The 14705-nt window shown below is 40.5% G+C and overlaps 1 protein-coding gene across 1 annotated transcript in view; it reads left to right on the forward strand.

Annotated features, from left to right (window-relative positions):
* Positions 1 to 524: 524 nt before the first annotated feature.
* Positions 525 to 14705, forward strand: part of PCGF5 (polycomb group ring finger 5) — a 143683-nt gene continuing 129502 nt past the window's right edge. Inside the window, exon 1 of the mRNA XM_044665671.1 lies at positions 525 to 755. The gene's annotated coding sequence lies outside the window, so the exon portion shown is untranslated. The remainder of the gene's footprint in view (positions 756 to 14705) is intronic.

Consider the following 14705-nt stretch of genomic DNA (forward strand, 5'->3'; position numbering starts at 1 on the left):
TGAGTGGAAGGTTCCTCAAAAAGAGAAAATTCTATGGTTTCAGGTGCGTTGCCTCCTAACTTTAAAGTCTATGGCCTCGAGAAAGCCTCCAGCCCCACCATGGCCAAGGTCGGGCAATTACAGGTGGGAGAATCAGACCCGTAGAATGTCCTAACTGGAAGGGACCTTAAAGGTCATCTAGTCTACCCCCTTCACTGTACAAGGGGGCGGGCTGGGCCAGTGGGCGCTAAGCAGCTCCCCCCCACACACACACACACCCTCCCAACTCCCTGTTCTAGAGCCCGTACGGCTGCCCGTTCCGTTCCTGGCTTCCCCGAGGCCCCGCTAAGCAGCGGAAAGCCAGCGGTGCCCAGCAGGGAGCCCAGGGAGCTGCGCGCTTGCTCTCAGGCCACGCGGGCAGCAAGAGGCAGTGCCCCAGTTTGTGGCCAATCAGGGAGTACGGGCTGTGCCCCGAGCCGGGCGGGCAGCGGTGCGTAAACAAACCCACGGAAACTCCTCCGCCCCCTCCGCGCTCCCTCGCTCGCCCCGGGCGCCTTGGGCTCCGCTCTTGCGCGCTCCTGCCGTTCGGAGTTCTCCCTCCTTCCCCTGCCGCTAACACACCCCACTCCTCCTCTTCCTCCTCCTGTGAAACTCCTCCGAGCCACTGTTCAGTTACCTACCGCCGCCCCACGCGCGCGCGCGCGCACACATACACACACACAGAGGCACACACCACACATACACACACACACAGATCATGGCCTTTGGAGAGCAAGGTAAGGCAGTTGTGAGATGCGAGAGCCTCCTCCTCTACCCAGGGCGGGCCGGGAAGTTTCTTGCGTAGTTTTTTTTTTTTCCCGTTGTTTTTTTTTTCCCCCCCTTTGCTCGGTGGGGCGTGATGAGGGGTGGTTGGAGGGGGTCGCTGGGGGCTGTGGTTGTGGCTGCGGGGCTGTCGGGCAGAGCTGGGCCGGGCCGCACAGGGCTGGGGGTGGAGGGAACAGCCGCCCGATCCGCCCGTCGTCATATGTCACAAGTTGCCCAACTAGCCGGGGGCCGCCGCAGGGTGCAGGGCCGGGAGAGCGTCTGGTAAGGGGCTGGGAAGTACAGTTGTGCGGGCCGCTAGCGGCCACTAACTTTCTCCTCCGGGAAGATCGCGGTTCCGCCCCGGTCACCCGCGGCTCCTGCCCGTAGTTGTGACCGGAGGGAGCCCATGCGATATGTTTGAAGAAGCTGACGCAGTTGGTGACGCTCGTTGCTTCCTGATGTGGGAACGGGAACAGCCGCACATTCACTGTGTTGGGTAACAAGCTCCGCTTTTGGCCGCTTCCCCCATTCAGGATTGTTCTAGCAACGCGCCCCGGCGGCTAGTTAGGGAGCCGCGGGCCCTTGTCCAGAGCATCTGTTCCCAGGGTAATTATCTCTGGCTAATGTGCCATGGTAGCGCGGTTCGCTTCCGTTTTGATTAGCTCGGATTATTATATAAGATGTCACAAGAGGGAGGGAGGAAGGCAGAGGGGGAGGGAGAGCGGGCGGGCGGGAGGCGCGTTGCGAAGGCGTTTTTTTTCCTCCTTTCGCAAGTTGTGGGGGAGGGGCAAGCGGGAGGGAGCAGGCGAATCGCTTGGGGCTGAGGACCTGGGGACCCACCTGTGTGCCCTCCGGCGCCTCTCCCTGGCTCATCCCCACGTGCATTAGCGGTTGGCTGGGAGGGGGAAGAGAAGGAGGAGGAAGACGATGGTGATGTGTGCGTATATGTGTTTGTGTGTTGCGAAGCTCTTGTGCCGTAGCCCAAACCTGCATGGTGCCCTCCCCGCCCCTTTTGCCCCCTCTACCAGCGTCTTACTTGAGGTGTGTGGACCTTAAATACTCGATTTAAATATTAAGAAATCTGCGTGTGCGCCCGTATAGTACGTACGGAACGGAACGTGTGGCCGCGCTTAGAAAGACGCGTGAATGAATCATCGGCTGCATGGAATGAGCGCTGATGATTCACCCGGGCGAGGTAGACATACACACACACACACACACACACACACACACACACACACACACACACACACACACACACACACACACACACACATATACATATATAGACGCGCATATTCCGTGTGTGCCTTTATTGACAGTGAACGGAGAAGAGAAGACTCAGAAACTGGGACGGGAGATTTGCACTTCTCCCTGAAGGCTGGCTTTGAGGCGGGGGATAGGAACCCTTCTCAACCACCAAATCTTACTCTGATTCCCCAAGGTGTCTTAATCTAAGTTACCTGATCTGACTCACAATCGGGTTGTCTTAATTACATTCAGAATTTACTTAGTTTGGATGCCCAGTTGATAGTCATAGGGTTAGATTAGCCCAGTTAACATCTATTTTCCTCTCCTGGGAGACGTGAAGTAACTTAAGAAAAATACCTGGAAATAATTTCAGCAGTTCTACTGATAATTTACCGCTTTAGATCCTTAGATGAACCTAATCTTCTGTGAAACTCAGCTGTAATGTATGCAGTTCTTGCTTTTTGGCAAAGTCATTTATTATTATTGGCCCCCACTAAAATGCCTCTCTCTCTGTCACTCTTCTCTCTTTTCTCTTCTGTCTGTATCTCTGTGGCTCTGTCTCTCTTTGTGTCTCTGTCTCTCTCTCCTTTGAGAGGAACAGTACAAACAAGTACATTAGCAATTCATGACTGTCTCTGGCTTCTCTTGAAGGCCAAGGCAATTCTGGAATATCTCAGAGATAGAAATGTAGAGCTTGGTTGCCTTTGTAAACTCTTGTTCTTAGGTATTATTAGGGGTGTTAGTTCTCTGTGTTTTGGCATGACATTTTCTGCTTCTGTAAATAGATGGCATCTGTAGTGAGTAGTTAAGTAAGCATCAGAGTTGAAGATTCTCTGAATGATGGAAAAACCTGAGTTTAGAAGAAAGCCATTTAGTGATTTGCTGTTTTATACTGTAATGTACAGCTTTTAATTGTTGATAGAAAGTGATACAGAAAGTCTAGGAAGCTTAAACTATCCTGAAAAGTTCAATTCCCATAATAATGTACCTAGTCCTCATTAAAAAATGTGTATATTTATGTTAATTTTTCTTCCTAAGATAATGCCCAAATATTACTTCAGTACTGAGAATAGCTCACAATAGATAGGCAGTATTCAATATTTATGCAACAGTTATACATTTAACTAGAATCATAGATGTTGGGGAGAAAAGGGGTTTGGTGAAAAGCAATAGCCTGGATTACATTTTGGCCCTAAAACTTACTAACATTGTAACATTGAGCAAGTCACTGAATTTTAGTTTCTTCACCTGTAAAATGGGTGGGTTGGGCTGTCTATGTATGTATTTCATCTTTTAGTCTATATAATCTATACATGCTGAACTTGACCAACACTATGATTAATATTTCCAGAAGCAAAGCAGATTTTTAAAAACCTATGGATTTATCCAGCAAATATTTGAAAATCTCATTTAACTTTTTTTTTGTCTCAAAAGTCAATTCTGAATTTAATGAACCCCCCCAAAGCATTTCTATGTACAAAGTGTAATTGAAAAATAGTATTGTGAAAATGCAAATCTGTATTATGAACACCTTGCTTTTTTAAAGTAATTAATAAATTCGTTATTTTACTTTCAAAAGATGTCCTGCTTGCCTTTGTTTTCTTCTGGACTTCCTTCAGTCTTCTCTGCATTAAAAAAAAAATGCTTCAAAGATCATCTTTACTTTTTTCCTTCATTTGAGATCCCAATTGCTAGCTGTGTTCTCTCTTAGTCCACTGCTTCCTATACAAAAGGAAGGTAAAAGGTAAAAAACAAAACATTGTCTATTTCTAGCACTGCTCACTTCACTCTGCATCTGTTTATACAAATTTTCTCAGGTTTCTTTGAAACTATTCAAATATTATCTCAAATGATATAATATTTGTAAAAGTACTAAGCTTGGTACTTGGCATATGGTAGATGCTTAATAAATGTTTATTTCCTGTACTTTCCTTCCTTTTGCCATTTCCTTGGATGACCTTTATATCCTGCCCCCCACTCCAGTATTCTATAATCCTTGAAATCATCTAATTCATACAACCAAGCTAAAAAGCTAAAAAGTTGTAAATTTTTCACTGCTGCTAAGTTCACAGCAGGGTGAATTTTTAAAAACCCTAGGTGGCGCAGTGGATAGAATAGCTGACCTAGAGTCAAGTGGGCTCATCTTTCTGAGTTCAAATATGACCTCAGACACTTCCTAGTCGCATGACCTGGGCAAGTCACTTAATCCTATTTGCCTCAGTTCTTTCATCTGTAAAATGAGCTGGAGAAGCAAATGGAAAGCACTCCATTGACCCCCAAATGGAGTCACAAAGAGTCAGACATAACTTAGAACAACAACATATTTATATGTGTATGCACACATATTTTATAAAAGATTTTAAACATTAATCATAGATTTGATTTTAATTCAAAATGTATGTTTTTTTATTTTTATTTCATTGACTGAGTATTTTATTTGTTGATGGGGTCTGCAACTTATTCATGCCTATCTGTCCTATATGACTTTCACATATAACCTGTAAAACAAACTAAAATTTAAATATTATATTTCACAATTAACATTGAATAGGAATTAAAATTTTGGAGATTACATACTAGCATATACACATACAAAAGGCTATTCTATTTCTAAATTATTTTCTTGCCCCCCCCCAGCATTTAACTAATGAAAAATTAGAATTTACTATAAGGGCATTTATCAATCAGCTCTTCATCTTATATATTTCATTAAATTTCAGTGGCTTATCCGTGTTTAGGAAAAATGTTTTTCTCTTTGGATCAATTTGTTTAACTTAAGAATTGTTTGGGAATTGAAGAAGCAAGAAAGCTCATCCCTCTTTTTTCTTGCTCTTATCAAGGAGAAAATAAATTAAGCTGTTGAGTTAACCAGTTGATTTATTTGAAAATTTTTTGTGGTAACTGACTTTAAAAGATCTAGTTTTCCCTTTCATATATAATAAAAATAATCTAAGTTTAGAAAATAGATATACTTATTTTAATTAGCATACTTGCACATAAGATATTTGGTTATTTGGAAAGAATATTGGAAGAGGAGTCAGGAAACCTGAGTTTTAGACCTGACCCTCCCGCTAACAAGTTAACTGAACATCTCACTGGGTCTTAATTTTCCTCATTTATAAAATAAAGAGTTTGGATTAAATGATTTCTGTGGTCCCTTTCAGTTATAAAATTCTATGAAATCAGTCAAGAATGCTTTTGGGGGGTAGTAAAGCAATTGAAATGAGAAAGTAGATTTTATGGTTTATCTAGGCAGGCCATGTGATGCTAGGCTAGGTAGAGGCAAATAAAGGAACAAGGAGTTTGGTGGACTTGTTAGGTTTCTTTTTTAAGTGGAAAAAGTTTAGTTAGAATGATTTACATTTAGACTTTCTTGATCATAGAGATAAAGAGGAAGAGAAGTTCACAGGAGAGTTTTGTCATTGATTACATGTTGGCAGGACTAAAATTATGTTAGCCTCATGATCTTGTGAGCTGTATGCAGTTCATTTGAACAAAAGTTACCAAGTACCAACTAACATGCCAGGCACTGTGCTAAGAACTGGGGTTGCAAAGACAAAAAACAAGTCTTCTGCACACAAGTATTTACATTCTGCTGAGAGATCTACACAAATAATTTACACAAATAATTGGATAAAAAGTATTTGCAAAGTATGTGAGGCAGCATGGTGTAGTGGAGAGTGCTGGATTTGGAGTCAGAGAGACTTGGGTTCAAATCCCACCACAGATATTTACTAGCAATGTGGCAGTGGGCAGGCTACTTAACCTCATTGACCCCTGCTTTCCCCATCAGTAAAACGAAAATAGTAATAGCATCTATTTCACAGGTGTGTTTTATATGTATCAAATGAAATGTCTTTAGTAAAGCACTTTGCAAATTTGAAAATGCTATATACGTTGCTAATTTTGTAAATTATTATTGAATAAGGTAATTATAAAGCAAATCATTGTGAATAAGAGAACACTAAAAACCAGTAGGATCATAAAAGCCTCTAAGAGATAGCTCCTGAGATGAACCTTAAAAGGAGCTAGTGATTACAAGAACTATAAGAGGAAGAACTTGTACAAAGGTACGTAAGCAAGACATGGAATGTAGCTAGTTTGACTGGAAGATGGTATGCATAGGGGCATAGATAATGTGAAATAATTTTGGAAAGCTTGGCCAGAATTAGATAATGAAAAAAATTAAATGCCAGACTGTGAAGATGGTATTTTATCCTATTGGCACTAGGTAAATAGGAAATCCTTGAAGTTTTCTTGAATGAGAGATTGATGTGGTCAGATATATTTTAGGAAAAACAATTTGACATTTTCAGATGAGGATGGATTGAAGGGAAAGGAGATGGGAAATAAGGAGGTTATGGGGACCTACTCTATATTTGTAATAATCAGTAAAAAATAAGGAGATTAATGAATATGAAAGACATCAAGAAGAGTGACTACAAGGTTGGTTGTGCACTGGATAGAAAGAAAGAAATCTGGAAGAGGGATGTATTCAGGGGGGGAGGAGAAGCAAGTCCATTAGGGACATGTTAAGTTTGAGATGCCTAAAGGATATTCATTTATAGATGGTCTAGCAGAAGAGAGATGAAGGCTGTATATAATTTTTGTTATTCAGTCCTCTATTCATGTCCAACTCTTCATGACCGCATTTGGCCTTTGCTTGGTAAAGATAATGGAGTAGTTTGCTATTTCTTTCTCCAGCTCATTTTACTGGTGAGCAATTGAGGCAAACAGGGTTCAGTGACTTGCCCAGGGTCACACAGCTCATAAGAGTCTGAGGCCAGATTTGAACTCAGGAAGAAGAGTTTTCCTGACTCCAGGCCAGGCATTCTGTCCACTGTGCCATTTAGCTGCTGCTGTGTATATAGATTTGTGAATTTTTTTTATGTGGGGAGGATAATTGAACATGGGAGCCGATGACATTACCAAAAAAGAGATGATGTAGAGAAAAAAAAGAGAGCCTAGGGTTAAAGCCTTGGGGATGCCTACACAGAAGGTGTGGTACATGGATGAAGAAATTGCGAAGTATTTTGAAGAGGAACAAAAAGGAGAACCAGAACAGAACAGTCACAAAAGCACCCAGTAAAGAGAAAGTATTCAGTAGAGGGGCTGGTTAACAATGTTAAAATCTCAAGGGAAATCAAGGCAGATGAAACACTGGTGTTAAAAACAGTTCATTGAGAACCTTGGAAAGATCAGTTTAGTTGAATGTTGGTAAGTAGACAAATTTTAAGGCACATTGATAAGAGAGTAGAAAAAATAAGTGGAGGCAGGAAATATAGATGTCTTTTCTGGTTGTGAAAAAGGAGGGAAAAATAAAAGATAATAACTTGAGAAGATGAGGGCTTTTATCACTGTGGGGACATCTGGCCATGTTTGTAAGCAGCATTCAGAGAGCCAGTGGATAAGGAGAAATTAAAGTTTAGAGAGAATGCTCAGAAGGGGAAAACTTCAGAAAGAAGTGGAAGTGGATGTAATCAAAGGCACAAGTTAGGGGGATTGGCCTTGTCAAGGAGAAGAGCTACCACTTTTTCAGACTGGAGCAGAGGAGGAGAAAACAGGATTTGGCTGATGGTGAAAGATACAGCGATATGAGATATGAGATAGAATCTTCTGCTGAAAGGCATCAGGAGAGAATAATGTAGGTAGCTTGAAGAGAGAAGAGACTGGGCATGGTACTGTTTGTCTGTAGTCCTTGTTACTGGGTAGGGTTGGGATGATGGGTCATAGACTTGGGAGATCTGAACTGCAGTGCAATAAAATGGCCCAGTCCAGCACTGGTAAATATAGGGAGCCCCTAGGAATAGGGGAACCATCAGATACCCACAAATGGGTCAACCAGCCTAGATTGGAAACAATAAGTCAGAGTTCCCATGCTGATTAATAGAGGGATTAGGCTGGTGAATGACTTAGGTCAGAGAATTAGACTTGGTTTAAAAAAAAAAGGCCAAGAAGAAGCATGAAGAGAAGTTTGGAAGAAATAATCTGGGGAGTGTGATATCATTAGTGAGGTATGAAGAGTCAATAAAATTTTTGCCTTGAAATAATGAGGGCCCATTGAAAATGAGAGAGCATACTTTTTTCTTATAGTATATATATTTTTAACCATCTTTGTGGTTTCCATAAATATCCATTTCCCCTCTCCTTCCTAGAGAACCATATTATAAGTAATGGTATTTTTTTTAAAGACAAAAAAGAAAAAGAAAAAACGTATTTAATTGTTCAATACATTGAAAAAGCTTAAAATGTGTACAATGTATAAAAAGGGGAAAGTGGGAGAAAAATTTTCTCAAATGTCTTTTTAGATATGCTTGTTCTTTATAATTTTTTAGCATTTACTTTTTTAGTGGTTCTTTCTTTCTCTGTTGTTCTGGTCGTTGTATATATTGTTTTCTTTGCTCTGCTTACTTCATCAGTTTATGGAAATCTTTTCATGCTTCTCTGTGTTTATTTTTTCTTAAAGCACAGTAATATCCATCACATTTCATATACTACAATTGGTTTAACCAGTCTCCAATCACTGTGCATCTACTTTGCTTCCAATTTTTTGTCAGTCAATAAAAATATATTGCGTACTATATGCCAGGCACCATGAAGTAGTCACCGAGGATACCAAGAATGGTTAAAGACAGGCCCTGCTCTCAAGGAGCTCACAATCTAATGGGATAGACCACATGAAAATAACTCTATAAGAAAAATGCATATATACATATGATAAATTGGAAGTGCTCAACAGAAGAAAGGCACAAGCAATAAGAGGACTACGGAAAGGCTTCTTTTAGAAGGTGGGATTTTAGCTGGAACTTGAAGGAAACCAGGGAGGGCAGGAGATAAGTTCTAGAATTTCACGCATGGAGGACAAGTCAGTGAAAATATCTGGAGTCCAGAGATGATGCATCCTTTATGAGGAACAGCAAGCATGTCTGAGTCACAAGATACAATATATCACAGTAAGGTTTAAGAACACTGGAAAGGTAGGAGAGCACCACGTTGTGATGAAGAGCTTTGAATGCCATAAAGAAGATTTTATATTTGATCCTGGAAGTGATATGGAACCAATGGACTTGATTGAATAGAGAATTGACACAGTCAATTCTACACTTGAAGAAGATCGGTTTTATTAGGTGGAGTGGAGAGAAATGAGGTTTCCTCAGGCTGCTATTGTGTCCTCTTATTCTTCTGATCTCTGCCATCTCATCTTCTATTGCTCTTTCTCTGATTTCTGATGCCTCCCATTTCAGGGGCTGTTTTATGACCCATCTTTGACCTAGGTTGAAAAACCTAGACTCCACCATTCTGTTGATAGAAACATGATACAATTTTTCCATAGTCTCCAAATCGTTCTTTGGTTTATGTTTTTCTCAGCTATATTTTAAAAACCTTGAAAAACCATACTCAAATGAGCTAATTGGCTGCAATACATTATAGCCATCTTTAACCTCAGTGTCAGCCTCTGAGAGCTGCTTTCACACTAATCTCAATATACTTCTCTGAGGAATATCTCAAACTTCTTTTTGAATAAAGAAGACACCAATTAGTAAAGAGTTCTCCAGGGTGGAAGGCCACTTGTCAGAGATACAAAATATCATTTTTCTACCCTCTTCAAAAACTAAAATGTACCCATTTGAAAGAGGCAAACCTTGAGGCTGACATGGAGAAATGGAGCAAACCACAAAGGAAGGAGAGATTACTAGTTATGGTGGCCAGCAATAGATGAAAATGGCAATAAGGAGCTTGGAATTTGCTTATTCCTTTTCCTATTCTAGTGTGTAAGTGATCATGCTGGAAGGTGGTCAGGGTCACAGTGTCATAGGGAAGGAACCAGTGCAAGAAGATGAAAGGAATGGGAGAGGAAAAGGGGGCAAAGCTAGTTGTAGAGAGCCAAGGTGTGGTAGAATAATCCACTGTCTCCCATTAATAGCCATAGCTTAGAATATGCAAGAGGTATCTTACTAGATCCAGTTAGGTGTTATACTAAATTTCAGATTCTATAATTAATATAAATAATTCATAAAAGCTTTATGGCTTTTTAAAAGTTATCTTGGGAAGAAAAGATAAATCAAAGAAAGGATTTAACTGTTCCCTAGAGATTGGTACCTAACATGTTAAGATCACAAGGAAGAGATTTTCTACTAAGGAGAAAGTTCTATTGACTGGAAAAGACATGACAGAAAGAGTTATTAGGAAGGTATAAACCTACAATAAGTTTAACTCTTACCTAGACCAGATGAACTACATCTTAGGAAACTGAAACAACATAATTTATGTGACAACATAAAAAGGATGAATTGGACAGTTCTAAAGACCCCCACAATGTAGTACTATATATGCACATTTTCTTTTGCTATTAATATTTTCTCTGTTGGTTTATCTGCTTAGGCTCAGGGTCTTTAATTGACTTGACTTCCTCCTGAGATCTTTAGTAATTTCACCCCCCCCCCATTTTCCCCATTTATCACTGTCTGACTCCCTCCCCTTGGATGGCAGGTTTCTTGGAACCTGGATCTCAGTTTCATCTTTCACCCATTCTGGGAAATGTATGGCTAACCAGTCTGTGCCTCCAAGACTTCTGGTGGGGAAGAACTACTGGAGCAAAGCACTTTTTTCTCAGGCACAGTTGGAGTTCTGCACAATTTCAAGTGTGTGTGCCACAAGTTTCTGTCACCTTGCTATTGTGGCCCAAGTAAACAAATATCTTTAATTTGGAATTCCAAGCACAGGGGAGGGAGAAATGGAATATAGAGTTGAGTTTTATTGCAAGTCCCTGGGATGGTTTGTGTAGCCCTACTGCCAGGAGTATGGTGGGTGGTAGGGGAGAGGATGTTGAACGACATTAAAGTTGCTTTATCTTTTGTGCATCATTCCTATTTTGGAGAAATCAAAGAAAATGTCTAGTCTTTCTCCATTTTATTGTTCATATAACCCAGAAGTTTTTTCTATATATGTGCTATAGGTAAGATCAAAACACAAAGCAGTATATAAATACCTCAACAGCCTTGCTTTTGGGGCCTCACCTAAGTTTGTGAACTCCACTTCTCTCAGTTTGACTCTCTTTTACAATTTATTCTCACATCAGCAGATACAACTTCTCCAAAGATGAGCCACAATGCAATATTAGGGCAACCCTGTCTAGGAAAAATATATTTCCTTTACTCATCACTCTAAGTCTTGGGCCTCCATCCAATGTATTTTCTATCTATATCACTTAACTGCTCACAAAGCAACATGTCCATAGTGTGTATGATGTTGATACAACCAACCACTCATTAATACTGTGGGATCTTAAACATAATCATTTACCTAGAAGGTAAAATAAGTAATAGGATTATAGATACTCATATATTAAAGTAAAAAATAAATAAGAAAATATTACAATATACATATAAACCCAGATCATTTTGCTACCAGTACCAACATCTGCAGACATCAGTTACTGGCCTCTTCAGGAACATCTGCTTCTACTCACTTTGGTTATTGATCTTTACCTTTTCTTCAACTGGGGAAGTCCTCTTCTCTACTTACATAAAGCCTTTAATACTCTTTCAATTAACTGTAACTTCTAAAAAAGCATTTAGAAGGTGTTAATGTAAAGAGCAATTGTCTTTAACCTAGAGAAATACAAAGCTGGGCTCACTATCTGTTGATGATACCTGCCCAGCCAAATCTTTATCCACTTGGATATCTATGCCAGCAGGTCAGAATGAAGCTCACAGGCATCACAGCTCTTCTCACAAGTACTCTAGAGCATTTGTAAAGCCTCCTTTGCTTTTCCTTCTCAGATCCGTGGTGGCAGAAGAGAGCAGCAAGCCCTTAGGAAAAGCTTCAACTCTTCCCAACTCTCAGTTGGTACTGAAAAGCAGTAGCTCTCCATGGAACTCTTGGCTGATGAAATAAGGCAAATCAGGAGTCTTTCATCTGAAGCCTTCTTTCAATTGACATCTAAATGCCATACCTCCAACCGAGAAGCTTTTTGAGCTCTCCAGCTGGGTCTTCAGACCTTCTCAGGTTCCCTTCCCATACTGTTGTCTTCTGTGATACCTCTTGAACTTCTGTTGTTGTATTCAGTGCCTGAAATGAGACTCTTGATTGAGATTCTCCTTTTACTTAAGAAGTCACATTTCACCAAATTTCTCTAATAAAATCAACAGCCCTACTTCAATCATATCTCAGTCTTCAAACATTTTTATATGACTTCTCACTTTCTCAGTTTTACCTGCTTTAGCCATAAAACATATATGTAAATTAGAGGTGGTACCTATAAAGCCCTGCTCTGAAATTCTCAATAAGGTCCTTTGTTCTCGGTGCCACTGAAAATGTATTTTTTTAAACCCTTAACTTCTGTATATTGGCTTTTAGTGGAAGAGTGCTAGGGGTGGGCAATGGGGGTCGAGTGACTTGCCCAGGGTCACACAGCTAGGAAGTATCTGAGGCTGTCCCGTCTCTAGGTCTGACTCTCAATCCACTGAGCTACCCAGCTGCCCCAATGTATTTCTTTAAAATCCCATTTCTCCAATTTTTAATAAATAATTTTTTTCTCTGCATCTATATCATTATACTCTTTCTCAACAAATGAGACATCATTCCTCCTTGATGAAAATAATTCTGATTTCTCACTTACACACAATAGATTATTCTCTCTGAAATTATTTATATCCTGTCTGAAAGCTGTGGTTCTTCATACACATATTTTTTCAGTTTACATTAAAGCTCCCAGGGTCCTATCCTGTTTCCCTCCTTTCTCTGTTCCTCTCTAGATCATTTTCTTTCCCATACTGTCCATATCCTATTTGAAAGCTGTGTTTCTTCAAACACACCTATTAGTAGTTTACATGAAAGCCCCTAAGTCTGTCCTTCCCCTTCCTCTCTGCTTTTCTCCTTTGGCTATCTAGTAATAATTTAATAATAGTAACTCACATTTATATAGGGCTTTTAGATTTATCAAGCCTTTACATCATAATTTTTCCTCCACATTTTACAGATGAGAAAACTGAGGATCATAAAATTTTCCCAAGATCACACAATTAGTATCAGATCTGTGAATCAAACCTAACTCTTCTCTTGACTCCAGGCCCAGTGTTCTCTCTTATTATTTGTTCATTTAACTTCTGAAGAAATACCACATAAGACTCCAGCATTGATGATGACTTGTTTCTTCATTCGGGCTTCAACTAGGCAAGTATCATGCTGACAGGAAATAAATAAATTAGATTTGAACTGGCAATGATAACATATAATGGTTGCCTAAGAAATGATTATTTTGGGGGCAGTGTTATAAGGGGATTAAGCTAGTGAGGTAATATGATGGTTGTAATAAGGGAATAGGCTAGTGGTAAGAGGGAAATTAAGGCAAGGTAAGGTTGTAATAGGGATAAGGCAAGGTAAAGGACTAAAGGTAGTGTGAATAGGGGATAAGGCTTTGTGGATAGGGTTTGTGGATCCCTAAGGCAGTAAGATGGATAACGAAGGTACAGTGGTGAAGGTGGTAGATTGAGGTGATAGGAGAAGTAAGGGAATGACTGAGTTTAGGGAATATAAACATAGAGATATAAAGAATTGCAAGGGAGAGGATAAGGTATTCTAGGCAGGCAGCTGCAGTCTGGGGAACACAGACTGGGACTCAGGTTTTGAGACAGAGACACTAAAGGGAAACAGACTGAGCCCTTCAAGTAGGAAGGGCCCTTCTGCAGAGGAAGGTTAGGGCCAGCCAAGAATGGCTTGAAACTGACTAGAGGTCTTCTAGTCAGTTTCTCAGGTTCACAAAGGAAGAGTTCAGAGGAAGTATTGAGATTACACTTCCTCCAAAATGGACACCTCCAATTCCCTTCACAACCCAGAGACAATATTATTTCTTTCTCCCCTTCTCCCTCTCTTATCAATCAACTAATGAACTAGCCAAAGGTTTGATTAAGTGGCAAACAGGGTTTATTAAGTTTTAGGGTTGATTGGAAGGGATGGAGGGATACAAGGTAACTCTTAACAGCTGCCTAGAGAAAGCTTCAGGTGGGGGAGGGAGACAGGAATGTGAGACTGAGAAGGACCTGCCTTAACTCAGCCCCAGAGCTTTTGTAGCCTATAGGGTTAGAAAGTTGGATACAATGATTCAAGAGATAATTTGTAACAAGGGTAAGCCCTATTTGATTACAGGGAAACTAAATCTACTAAGTTTGAAAGCTACCACACAGATCCACCCTCCTTTCAAAATTCACAGAAATTCAGGAAAGGGAAAATGATGATTGGGAATAGGGAGGTTAGGGAAATCCAAAGGAAATAGTTAAGCTAACAAATTTTAAGAGAAAAGCTGCAAAATATAGGCCAGGTTTTCAGTCCAAAGAATAGATCTCAGTTGACCCTCCCACTCTCATCGAGTCCCAGGGTCAACTGTCTAACCTCAGGTTTCTAAACCCTTTTCAACTGTCAGAAACTCTGCAGTTAGGCTTTGCAGGGCTAATACGCACCCTTTTGCACTACAGCAGCTGGGTGGGTTCAGTAGATTTGAGAACCAGGCCCAGAGATGGGAGGTTCTAGGTTCAAATTTGGCCTCAGACACTTCCTAGTTGTGTGGTCCTGGGCAAGTCACATAACTCCTATTGCCTAGCCCTTATAGCTCTTCTGCCTTGGAACCAATACACAGTATTGATTCTAAGATGGAAGGTAAGGGTTTTAAAAAA

Source organism: Gracilinanus agilis, chromosome 2 (genome assembly GCF_016433145.1).
Source record: "Gracilinanus agilis isolate LMUSP501 chromosome 2, AgileGrace, whole genome shotgun sequence".
In the NCBI taxonomy this organism is placed as follows: Eukaryota; Metazoa; Chordata; class Mammalia; order Didelphimorphia; family Didelphidae; genus Gracilinanus; species Gracilinanus agilis.